General features: G+C 41.0%; 1 protein-coding gene across 1 annotated transcript in view; it reads left to right on the forward strand.

Moving 5' to 3' along the window:
* PLCL2 (phospholipase C like 2) overlaps nucleotides 1–13,159 on the forward strand; it is a 323,803-nt gene that overhangs the window by 78,617 nt on the left and 232,027 nt on the right. The window lies entirely within an intron of this gene.

A 13,159-nucleotide genomic window follows, 5' to 3' on the forward strand; every position in this document is an offset into this window, starting at 1 on the left:
TACCTGTTTCATAATGAGTCCTCTGGAATCACATGTTGTTATTGGAATAGCAGAATTCCTAAGCCTTTCAAAGTTGTTTGCCATTACAATGTTGTTATTATTATATAAATTGTTCCTCTGGTTCTCCTTACATCATTCTGCATCAGTTCATACAAGTCCTCCCAGGTTTCTCTAAAATCATCTCTTCCATCATTTCTTACAACACAGTAATATTCCATCACATTCATATAGCATAACTTGTTCAGCCATTCCCCAATTAATGGGCACCCTTTTCAGCTTCCAAATCTTTGCCACCACAAACAGAGCTGCTACAAATATTTTTGTACATAGATGCAAAGTCAGGCTGAATGACTCCATGTTTAAAACTTTGTTTAAAACTTTAGGTATGCACACAGCTAGCCTACAAAAGATGGTGGCCAGAAATACCCTTGTGCATGTGTACTTAGACATGAGGGAAATGGTTGAAGTAGCAAAAAACTCATCTCTCTCGGGAGCTATGTGCCAATCAGCATACTTTTGCCCTTATATGGAAGTTGTTTATTCCTGTCTATAAAAGCAACGATCAAGGCAGGCTGCATCCAACTGCTTCCTGTTTTGGTGGGCTAACAAAATACTTTTATCTTTCTTTTCTTCAGTTTGCCTTATTGATCAGGGCAAGGCCCAAACCAAGTTTGTTTTTTTTTTTTTTTTTTTTTAACACATATGGGTCCTTTTCCTCTTTTCTTAACCTCTTTGGAGTATAGACCTAGTAGTGGTATTGCTGAGCAAAGGGCATGCATAGTTTAACTGCTTTGGGAGATGGTTCCAAATTGTTTTCCAGAATGGCTAGACCAGTTCACAGTTCTTCCAACAAACTCATTACATTTTTTAGGAAACTCAAGATTTGCCTTGTTCCAGGACCACAAGCTGAATACTCTCTTCTAGGGTTGGTCCTGAGTTGATCTGGGAAATGGGCAGAATTTGTTTTCAGTGTCCCCCTCCCTCACTTGCTGCATTCCAGAGTCATATTCCCAACTAAATTATAAGGTGGTACTTGGCATCTCATTTTTTCTTGCATGCCCCATGGGAATAAAACATAGTACTATACACAGAGTACAAACTCAAGAAATGCTAGTTAAGTAAATTAAATTCATCAATTAATGTCTGAAAGAAGAAAAGAGAATTGTACCTTACATTTGCCTGGTGACTTAATGTTGACAAGTACTTTCATTTACATTATTATCTTATTAGATCCATGCCACAGAATAAACAGAATGAGGAAATCAGAGCAAAGAGGACTGTTCACTGTGTAGACTTTAAAACTCTGTATAAATGTCACATTATTGTTACTACTAAAATTCATTGGAGAAAGGGGTAGAGAAGAAACTTTTGAGAAAACACTAATAATTCAATAGATTATAAGAAGATAATAATCATAAAATGGCAGACACCTTGAACTCATTAGAAAAATCTGTTTTTGGTGAACATATGGAAGATGAGAGACCTGCAGAAATCGGAAATTCTGAAGACACTGGCTTTTGACAAAAGTTACTTGGGAAACTGACAGAAAATGGAGTGGTTGCACATGAAGACCCTGAGAGGAGGAAAACAGTCCCCTGCTCTTTCTCTTATAAAGGGTGATAAATGAAGATCTTCCTTTGCAGTTGCCCTGTGTTAAGGGAATGAATTAATGCAGAGGTAATGCTACATACACTTTTGTCTTTACAAAGCACAAGAAACCAGTGTTTTGTTTGTTTTGTTTTGGTGAAAGACAAATGTAACCTTGATATCAGAGAAAACTTAAACATGAGGCTAGTTTGTATTATGATGAAATAGTGGGAGAGACACGGGAAAGAAGAAAGAAATCTACAAGTAACCAGCAACTGCAGCAAGCATCTGTTATGATTAGCAGCTAGGTGGCGCCATAGTGCACAAATCACTGGGCCTGAAGTCAGGAAGGCTCATCTTCCCGAGTTCAAATCCAGCCTCAGACGCTTACTAACTGTGTGACCCCTGGCAAGTCACTTCACCCTGTTTACCTCAGTTTCTTCATCTGTAAAATGAGTTGGAGAAGGAAATGGCAAACCACTCCAGTATCTTTGCCAAAAAAACTCCAAATGGGGTCACAAAGAGTCCGATACAACTGAAAATGACTGAAAAACAACAATACTAGTTTATAAAGAGGAAATCATATAACATTAGCATAATATTCTCTCCATCTGCTTTATCCCTCCCTTGAGTTACTTTATACCAATTTGTTCACTCGTTCTTTAAAATCAAGCTCCAATGTCCCCCACTCTTCCAGGAAGTCTTTTTTTTTGATCCTCTTAAGTCATAAATGACCTTTCTCTTCTCTGTCTCTCCCTCAAGCCCTGCCCAGGATTTCACACAGCTTTTGGTTTCCATCTATCTTATGTATGTATTTTATGCAGTGAAGAGTTTACTGGTGACTTTGGAGAGATCAGCTTGAGGCAGCTAATATAGTGCAGTAGCTAGAATGCCAGGTCTTTAGTTGGGAAGACCTGAGTTCCAATCCAGCTTCAGGAACTTACTGGCTCTGTGACCCTAGACAAGTTACTTAACCTCTCTGCCTCAGTTTCCTACCTCCCAGGGTTATTATGAAGATTAAATGAGATAATGCTTAGGTCAGTGCCTGGCATACAATTTTTGTTCATTCTTTTCAGTCATGTCTGACTCTTCATAACCCCATGTGGGATTTTCTTTTTTTCTTTTTTTTTTTCAGCCAAAAACAAGGTTTATTGAAGATTCACCATATTAGCTAGACTCTTAAGGAATCTGAGCATCTATGAGTTATTGGCTAGATTCTAAGAATCAGTGCATCTCAATGGAGACAAGATGGACCTTATATACAGAAAGACTGTGGGAGGGATCTAGGAGTGGCCAAGTAGTTTGGGGTGACGGGAGGAGGGGCCTAAGGAGATCTGGATAGGAGTGGCTAGTAAGCTGGGGTGAACAGAACTCCTGGGACCTGAACAATGGAGCCTAGCTAGGATTAAGAGTGGGAAATGGCCAGGGGCCATAGGGAGGTAAGACAATGGAGGGGAGATTGGGTGTAGCCACAATGCCATGAGGTAATAGAATTCCCAAGGGTGAGAAATGGAGCCTAGGTGGGACCAAGGGTGGGAAATGGCCAGGGGCCATAGGGAAAGTCCAGGGTTTTTCCTTTCTGGGGCCCAGATTCCCCCCTCAAACAAATGGGAACCCAAATTCTTTTAGGGTAAGGGGCAAAGGTCTCCGCTTCTGAAACTGCTTCCTGCTGGCAAGGGGCATAGAGCTGTCCCTGCCTCAATGGGGTCCCAAAGAGAAGGTTGACTGGAACCAAGCACAGGCTGCATCCAGGGAACGATGGGGGACATTGGCTGGTACTCGCTGTTTGCTACCAACTGTAGGTGAATGGCCTGTAGTCTGGAAGACACAAATCTGACAGAAAAGACTGCAGCACCCAGATATAAAACAGGGACTAAATTTAGGGCCCAAATGAGAGAATAAAACATCCTTAGCTCTATTTGGATTCAGATAATTCAGTTATCCAACCATGAAGTATCAAATCCACCTCATAGCCAGATTCAGGAATAGCCAGATGGGTAACATTCCCTTTCAAAGGAACTTAATGGGGAAACTGAGCCAGGAGGATCCCATCTTAGACTGAGGCTAAAATTGTCCTCTCAGCTTTTCCCCGATGCCGACTTCCCACTAGTATCACCTTCTCTGAGTAGCTTGTGGCATTTCTCTCAGATGGTGGATTATTGATTATCGATGGATTATGACCCATCAGTGAACAAATTGGTATAAAATCCTATGAGTTTTTACCTCAAACAGCAAGTTTTACTAATCACAGCTTAGGAAAACCTTTTCCAAGATTTACATCTCAAACTTAAATTTGTCCTGGTGTAAAAAGCCAATCATTAGAGATTTCTATATACTTGCAAATTCTCAGAAAGCCATACATAACCCAAACAAACTTTTTGGCTAGTTTACACATTAAAAACAATAACCAATAATAGCTAAATTATTTTAGTGGTAACCAAATTATGAAAAGTTTCTTGACATTCACCAAATTGAAACTTGAAACAAATCCATTACCAATCAGGTGACTTCAGTTTTGTTAAATACACTTCCAAATGACTTTACACAGAGAATCAACATCTCATCATTAACAGTTAAAACTACAAATTTAAAAGAGCATGCTTATCCAAGTTTGGAGGCTAGCTTCATTACCTTGAGCAGGATGTGCTGAACCTGGGTGATGCTTCCAGGCAAAGGTTGCCCTGGGGCCCAAGGCCATTGCCAGTGGGGCCCGTGCTGTAGCTGCTGCCCCTTCCCCCTCCTTCCTTTTCCCCAGGTAGGGGAGGGCGGAATCAAAAGTACTCAAGTGGAGGGAGTGGAAGAAAAGAGTGACCAGCATTATAAGAAGGAGTTCTAAACTCCTTAATGATCAGACACAAAACCTCCAGAATCTGCCAAGATATTTTCAGCTGTTCTAACTTTCCCTGTAACCTCCATGAAGGAGAATTCTGGGGCGCAGAGGGAAGGGAGTAAGTAAGCCTCAGGGAACCAAAAAGCAACTGCAGTTTTCCCCAATTCCCTAGCGCCGAGGGAATTAACTGATACACCTCTGGATAGGGCATCCATCCTTGTCCTCTGTGCTGTGGAAGGTGTACCCAGGTCCATGGCCTCAAACCGACCCACTGGACTGAGAGCCTGAGAGCATCAGGCCGAGTGCCAGACAGCCTTGTAACTGTCTGCCCGAAAAGCACTTCCAAGCCTTGGTGCTTGGAGAGTGACCCCAACTGCAGAGCAAGAAAGGGAGGGAGAGGAGGCTTATATACCTTCCAGTCTTGGCTGGAGAAGAACTTGGGGTTAGGCAGTTTCCCCGTACGGGTCACCAAAATGATGCAGTTTAGGGGTTCAGGGGTGCTGGACCCCAAAATCACAACATGCGGATTCTGCCCGAAAGAATTAGACTCAAGCCTTCTTGCAGCCAAAAACAAGGTTTATTGAAGATTCGCCATATTAGCTGGACTCTTAAGGAATCTGAACATCTATAGGCTATTGGCTAGATTCTAAGAATCAGAGCCCCATGTGGGATTTTCTTGGCAAAGATACTAGAGTGATTTGTCATTTCCTTCTCCAGTTCATTTTACAAATAAGGAAACTGAGGCAAACAGGGGAAAGTGACTTGCCCAGGGTCACAGAGCCAGTTAGTATCTGAGACCAGATTTGAATTCAGGAGAGACTTCCTGATTCTAAGCTCAGTGCTCTATCCACTATGCCACCTAGCTGCCCCCTGGCACATTGTAAGTGCTATAGAAATACTAGTGTTATTATTGTTATCATCATATCAGTTTCAGTAGAATAGTGAGAATTGCAAAGAAAGTTTAAGGGACCAGGGTATTGTGGATCTCAAGCTGAAAGGGACCCCGGGTGGAAGAGGGAATTGGGGGGTGGGAGGGTAGAGATGCAAGTGAGCAGAACTTTCTAGAACTTTAGCCACCAAGGGGAGAAGAGAGAGAGAATGGTTGACAGTGCCACCTAACTCAACATGGTGGCCCAGAAGCTGAAAAGAGGAAGTTGATGCACCTGCCAAAGGACCTCATCGACTCATCTGTGGCATATGGGTAAATATTAAGAGGTAAATCGAAGAGGCGGCATGATGCAGTAGATAGATTCCTGGATCTGGATTCAGAAGGACTGGGTTCAAATCCCATTATTTAGTAGCTATGTGATGCTAGGCAAGTCATGGATGTCTCTGGTCTTTTTTCTTATCTATAAAAATGAAGGGGTTGGATTGGATCTGAGGTCTATTCCAGCTCTAAATCTATGATTCAGTCAGGTAGCATGGAGGATCCATGGTACACACTGCTGCCAAAGCGATTTTCCCCAAGTACGCAGCTCTGGTCACCTGACTCCCCTGCTTAGCCTACTCTGGTGACTCCCTACTGCCTCTAGGACCAACTATAAATTCATTTGTTTAGACTTTAAAGCCCTATCCAACCTGCCCCCAACCTATCTTTCCAGACTCCCTGGACATTACTCCCCTTCCTTCACTCTATGATTTAGTCAAACTGGACTTCTTGCTGTTCCTTCCATAGGACTCTCCACCCCCCATCTCTACGTCTTTGCATTGGTCATTCCACATGCTTGGAATGCACCCCCTCCTACTTCCAGCAGTCCTGTCTTCCTTTAAGAAGCAGCTTGGGTACCATCTTCTTCATGATACCTTTCCTGATCTCCCCAACCTCTAGTGCCCTCCTTCTCAAACTACCTTGTACTCAACAATTTTGTACATATTTTTATTTGTTTACTTTTTTTATTCTCTCTCTCTCTATTTATATATATCTTACTTGTTGTCTCCTCCAATAGAATGTAAGCTCCCTGAATGAAGGGATTGTTTCATTCTTTGTGCTTGTGTCCACAAGGCCTAGCACAGCATCTGGCACATAGTAGTGCTTAATAAATACTGTTGATCGATTTATTGTTGGCTTTGTCATACCAGGAGAGAGAATTAAACATTTTAAAAAGACCCTCACCTAAAAATGCTCTTTCACCTGACCTTCTATAATGCTTAAATCAATCTTGACCTTTCATGATACTCAAATTGATCTACAATCTTGTTAATGTGAATGTTTCCTATTTAATCATTCTTGGTCGTATCCTCCCATGAGTTCACCACAGGGCAACCACCCAGTGTTCTGGGAACCTTCCTCAATTTCCCTTGATGTTTTGCAGAGCACACATATTGTCCTTAACTCTTGCCCTGTAATCAAGCCATCTTCTTTTCTGATTATCCATTTCTCGGGTAATGTCCTTCACTCCAGCTCTTCTCTGTAATTCTTTCTGTGTTATGTATTACAGCCCGCTCACACCCACCACTTGCCTCTCCTTTGCCCTCATTTCTAATTCTTCATCTACTGTAGAGTTCTATGAGTTGCCGCCAGACAGGCAGGATTGGTTTTTGGGAAATTATAAGACTCCTTTAATGACTCCAAACTTCTCCCTGAAACAAAGACCCATCTTTCTAATGCCAATACTCTACTTTGATACAATACGAAACTGAAAACCACTGGCATATCTCTCTGCTGCTTAGGAAGGAAGCCAATGTCTAAATATTTTCCCAGCTGCTGGTGTCATTCTTTCTGAGATTACCTCCCACAACCTCAGTATGTATCTTATATATATATATCTTGTCTGCTGCTCTGGGTTCTCTGTCTATATCTTGTCTGTACAGAGCTATTTGCATGTTATCTCCCCATTAGACTCTGAACTCCTTGAGGGCAGGAACTGTTTTTGCCTTTCTTTGTCTCCCTAGAGTTTAGCATAGTGCCGGGCATGGAGTGAATGCTTCCTAAATGCTTGTTGACTGATTGCTGAGGAAGATAGAATAATCAGAATGCAAACCATAGGAACTTCGAAGATGAAAAATCAACCCTAGATCCAATGTGTAGCCAGGGAAGACTAATGAGTTGATATAACTGGTCCCTATTCTGAAACCATCTGATTGTCCGCTTTTTTGCTCTAGCTAATCTTCCAAAAATGAAAACTAAAGCCCATTACAGCAACCCAACTTGAAGGCTTAAAGACAGAAATATGCCTTGAAGACATATGAGAAATACAAAAAATAAGACTATAGTTGGAAAAATGGATATTATTGTAATACACCAGAGGGGGGAAAAAATCTAAGACCCAAATGCTCAGTGAGTCAGAAACACTTGGAAAGCCGTAATGTTGGAACAGGCGGATAAAGCACTGGCAATGATATGCAGAGTTGCAAGTGTCAGTAAACAGAGAACATGTTATTTTAGGGAGACTTGGAGACATCTGATTAAGGATCAGGGAGTGGAGATTATCTCTTTATACAGCATCGAGGATACCATGCTTAGGTGTAGCATCTCATTAAATCCCCACCAAGAGAGACGGGTTGGAGAATGATGTTAGAAATGATAGAGGACTTCAATTATGAGGAAAGGATAATTGGTCAGTCCCTAACCATTTATTAAGCACCTATCATGTGCCAGGCACTGTGCATGGGGGAGACAACATGCAGATAACGATATACAAACAGGCTATATACAGGATAAATCGGAAATAAGGAAAGGAAACCATAGATTGTATGGATAAACAAGACTGACGCTACCAATATTTTAGAGATATTGTTCAAGAAATAAGAGAAAGGAATTATTCATCCGAATGTAACCAATAGATATAGGGGTGAAATAAATAAACTGTAGCAGGTGCCAGGAATGTAGGGGATAAAGTGATAGGATTGGAGACAGAAAGTTTGAGATTCACTGAGTGACTATGGGTAAGTAATTTAACTGAACCTCAGTTTCTTCCTCTGTAAAATGGGTATAGTAATGCTTGGGGAACCTGCCTTGAAGAATTGCTGTGAGGCAGAAAATTAGATCATGGGATTAGAAGATCATAGATTTACCACTGGAAGGGACCTTGGAGATCATCTAATTCAGCCCCATTTTACAGATATGAAAACTGAGGTCCGAAGGTACTAAGTAGCTGAATGTCAAGTTAAGTTGCAGAGCCAGGATTTTAAGCCAGGTCTTCTAATTCCAAATCTAATGTTCATGCCATCGCGCCACGCTGTATGGAAAATGCGTGGCAAAATTTTCTGCTCAAATGTCAATGAACATTTTTATTATTGTTGTGAATAATAATATAGTATCTCACTTCTTTTGCTGCCCTGACAATTTCTCTGAACATTATTTTTAGACATTCTGTTACAAGGAAATCCTAGGCTTGGCAGAATAATGACTAGTATTTTGTGAATTTCCTCCCAAATTTTACTTCTATACAATTTTAAATGCCAAGAAAACACATTTTAGTAAGATAGCTCTATAGTCAGTTATATTAAAACTTATTCAATAAAAGCATTTAATGAAGCAGTATAGGAAAGATTCGCAGAGGAATCTGGGAGAAAAAAAGTACAGTAAAGAGGAAGAAACGATTACATATGTTGTCCTTCCTGATTAAGGTTGTGAACTTAGCCATTGAGACATCTATTGGGGGTGGTTCCCAACACGAGTGTCTAGCTTTAGGCGTGGAGGAATGAACATTCAGCTTCCTGGCCCCACATTCAGAGAAAGAGTGCCTACACTCTTTGCTGTTCATTTGATGAAAAAACACACTTAAAACATCAGCAGGATTCTGACCAGAGAGATGTAGGAGACAAGCACTTATGGGGAATAATCAAAGGAATCTGGCACAGCCCTCTGGCTTCTGGCATCATTAGTTACAGGTCTGCCAAGATGCTTGGGGAAATATTTTAATTTAAATGCCAACTTTATTTCAACGAAGTCTCCCTTGATCTGTTCAGGGTAGATAGTAAGATAGATATTCCCTTTAGTGGGAAAATAGATGAATGAAGTGTTGATCTTATGAAAAAAAAAACCTGAAGGGTTAAAATCTGTTCCTTTTCTTTTTTACATTAGGAAACTTGTGGAAATAAAACAAAGCAGAATATGATTTGACAAATGACACCACTAACATTGACCATTAGTTCTTTTGCTAATGTGAGAGACTGAGTTCATTTCGAAAGGAGAGGCACACCTACACATGACAAAGTCCACTTGGAAAGTTTATGACTGGCTTTTTATGTAGTTGGCCCAGAAATAGCAAAGGACAACTTAAAGGACCCTAACTATCTTCCTGCCCCCTTTCTACCACCTTGGCATCATCTGACTACATATGAATGAAAGAAATATAGAAGAGAAGGCAGTAAGAATTGTGAATCTGAGCAATGGGAGAGACCTCAGTAGCTACATAGCTCAGCTTATACACAAAATACTCAAAAAGGGTCCATTCAGCCTCTGCTTGAAGTCATCCAAGTAGAGGGAAGCACTTCCTTTCCAAAGACCATTTCACTTTTGGATAGATTTATTTGTTGGGGAGCTTTTCCTGACATCCAACCAAAATGTTTGTCTTTGTGACTTCTGCCCATTCAGTTGCTTCTGATTCTGCCTCATGGGGTCAAACAGGATGAATCTAATATCTCTTCTACCAGGTAGCCTTTCAAATACTTGAAATAGGTCATTGTATCCTTCATCACCTCCACCATCACCTCTCCAGTCCTCTTTTCACGTTCAGTTACTCCAACTTATCTCATAGGATATCCGCCATCTTGATTTCCTTCCTCTGAATGCTTCCCAGTCCTTCTGGTGCCCAGACCTGAACACAGCACTCCAGGAGAGATCTGAGGAGGGCAGAGTATGGTGAGGCAGTCCTTTAGACTGTGGGTTTCTTGAGAGCCCAGACTGCCTTTTTTCACCTTTGTTTGTATTTCTGGCAATCAGTACCATAAATGCTCATTGACTTGACTTGACTCAACTACTTCTCTGTTCCTAGAAGCTGTGCCTCTCTCAATGCAGTCTGAGATAAAATGAGTTTTCCTGGCTGATGACTCACACTAATGACTCCCGTTGAGCTTGCAGTCCACTAAAACCTGCAGATCTTTTTTAGGACAGGTACTGTCTAATATGCCTTTTCCATCTTATCCTTGTGAATTTGTTCCCGCTGAAACCATAGATTGTGTGAATAAACAGGAGTGAATAAAGATAACTCAATGGCATCTTTATTTGATTTGGCCCAATATTCTGAACTGTCAAGATTTTTTTTTTTTGCTTTCCGACTATGTCTTCCAGTACATTGGCCATCCATCCTAGCTTTGTGCAACCTATAAATTTGGTGAGGATACTATCTATATCTTTATCCAAGTCATTAATAAAAATATCAGACCTCTCAAAGCACAGATCCCTGGCGTATTCTGCTGAAGACTTCCTGCCACATTGGCTTTAAACCATGAAAAACTACTCTCAATCTGAACATCCAACCAGTTCTGAATCCTTTGGATTATATTATCTATCATCTAACCCATTTTTCTCTATCTTCTCTACAAGAATAAAATGAGAAAAAATGAAAAAAAAACCCTTTGCAGAAAAAAAAACCCAGAATCAAGATAAGAATTGGGTAGTTCTTTCTTCTTTTTGTTGTCAGGTATCATTTTCCCCTAGACCCTCCCCCCCCCAAGAAAGGTCCTATCTCTTCTTTAATCCTCCTCTTTCTCTAAGTACAGCTTTAAAAAAATCTCTTTTTTGTTGTCCTTAGTTTCCCTCACTGAGCTCAGTCACCCTGAGCTTTAGAGTTCCTGACAGTATTCTTACAGGACTGCACCTTTCCCTCATGTTCATCCTCTGCTACCTGACTTGCTTCTGTACATTTCTCTTGAAAATCTGTAGTGGTTGTGAGTTCCCTGTGTATCCATGTTGGTCACTTTAGTTTAAACAAATCCCATTTATAGGAATTGTTTCCCTTTATTTCTTCTGGATTTCACTCTCCCATCCCTCTTGGGCAGACTTTCCATTTGGCATTTTGCTCCATGGGCTCTTTCCTATTTTTCTCCCGAACCTTTCAAAATTTGCTTTACTGAAATCTAGGATGCTTGTCAGACTATGCCTAGATTCCCTCTCTTTCACAAATATTAGCATGGAGTCGGCATCACTGCCTTCCCAGGATTCCCATCATTTCCACCCCAGCAGTCAGTTCCTTCCTGTTGGTGAGGATCAGATCCAGAAAAGCAAACAAACAAACAAATGTTTCCCTCATTGGTTCCTCTCTCTACCTTTGAGGGACGAAATGATCACTAAGGCAAGTCGAGAAGTTATTAGCTACTTTGCTTTGGCAGAGACAATGAGTTCCAACAGATGTCTGAACAACAACAACAACAATAATAACTAGCACTTACATAGTGCTATTTACCATGGGTCAGGCTCTATACTAAGCACTTTATAATTATCTCATTTGGACCCTGTACGTAGGTGCTATTGTTATCCCCATTTTATGGATAAAGAAACTGACCCAAGCCAAGGTTAAGTGACTTGCCCAGAGACATATAACTACAAAGGCCAGCCCAACACTCCATCCACTTCACCACCTAGCTACCTCACAATTGAAGCCTCCCATCATTGCTGTAGCATACCTCTGTGACAGGCTTATGATGATTCACAACTCCTCCCCTATTTCCTCTTTCTGTCCAGGTGGTTTGTGATACTCCAATGACAAAATCATCTGTTTCTCTCTCTCTCTTTTGACCTTTACTCAAATATTTTCCATCATGCTTCTCCCTCTGGTTCCTGGATGTGCCATGAATATACCTTCATAAGCCTGAGTCAATGATAACCAGGAGACAATTTCACCAAGTTAATTCCCATGAACACTAGAACAAAGGGGTAGGGGGCAGCAGGAAGAGGAGGATGAAAATAAACAGACCACACAGATACACTAAATTATAATCTGCCAAAAGTTTTTTTTTAATTTGCTTTTGTGTAGCCCCTGGTATAAACTGAATTTGTAACCCTCAATTCGCTATTTTTCTCTTTAACCTGTTGCTGTTTTTTAAAACATCAAACTTGATTACGATCAATCCCAGGGCAAGAAGCTTTACACAGTGGTGTAAGGACAGGGACAGGAACTGAGATTTCACTGATATAGGGAATTCCAGGTGGGGAGAATTCCTCTACTGATGCAGGTGGGTGTCTTCTTTGCAATTTATAATCTTAGAGACTTAACTTACAGCTTGGAGAGGCTGAATAATTTGGCCAGAATACCAAAGCCAATGTGTTAGAGGTCAGGCTTGAACCCAGTTTTTTCAGGCTAGCTCTTTATCTTCTTAATATGAGATGCCTCTTGGGTGTCCTGTGGATTCTGCTCCATATGATGCTTCAGAGGTATGAGATGTACAGGAGAAAATACTGTTAGCTACGTGCTTGTTTTGGCCTTATTGCAAAGGTTCTAAATCTTTCTTGTGGCATAGACCCCTTGGGTAGTCTGGTGAAGCTTATGGACCCCTTCCTGGAATATTTTTAAGTGCATAAATAAAATATATAGGATTAAAAGGAAACCAATTCTATTGGAATAGTTACCAAAATAGTGCAGGTTCCAAGTTTATGGACCCCAGGTTAAGAACTTCTGTTTTGTGGCTTTTGTGTATCTGTACATGCAACACTAAGGAAGTTTTAACAGTCCACGCCTTGCTCTCCTCTTCGCTGGGATATTCTGCATTCAGCAGGAGGAATGGTTAGCTTCTGTCCAGTGACTGTACCCTAATCCTGACAAACCTGATCTCAAAGGGTACTACTGGATTACAGTGCTG

Source organism: Vombatus ursinus, unplaced genomic scaffold (assembly GCF_900497805.2).
Source record: "Vombatus ursinus unplaced genomic scaffold, bare-nosed wombat genome assembly UNPS02014799.1, whole genome shotgun sequence".
NCBI lineage: Eukaryota > Metazoa > Chordata > Mammalia > Diprotodontia > Vombatidae > Vombatus > Vombatus ursinus.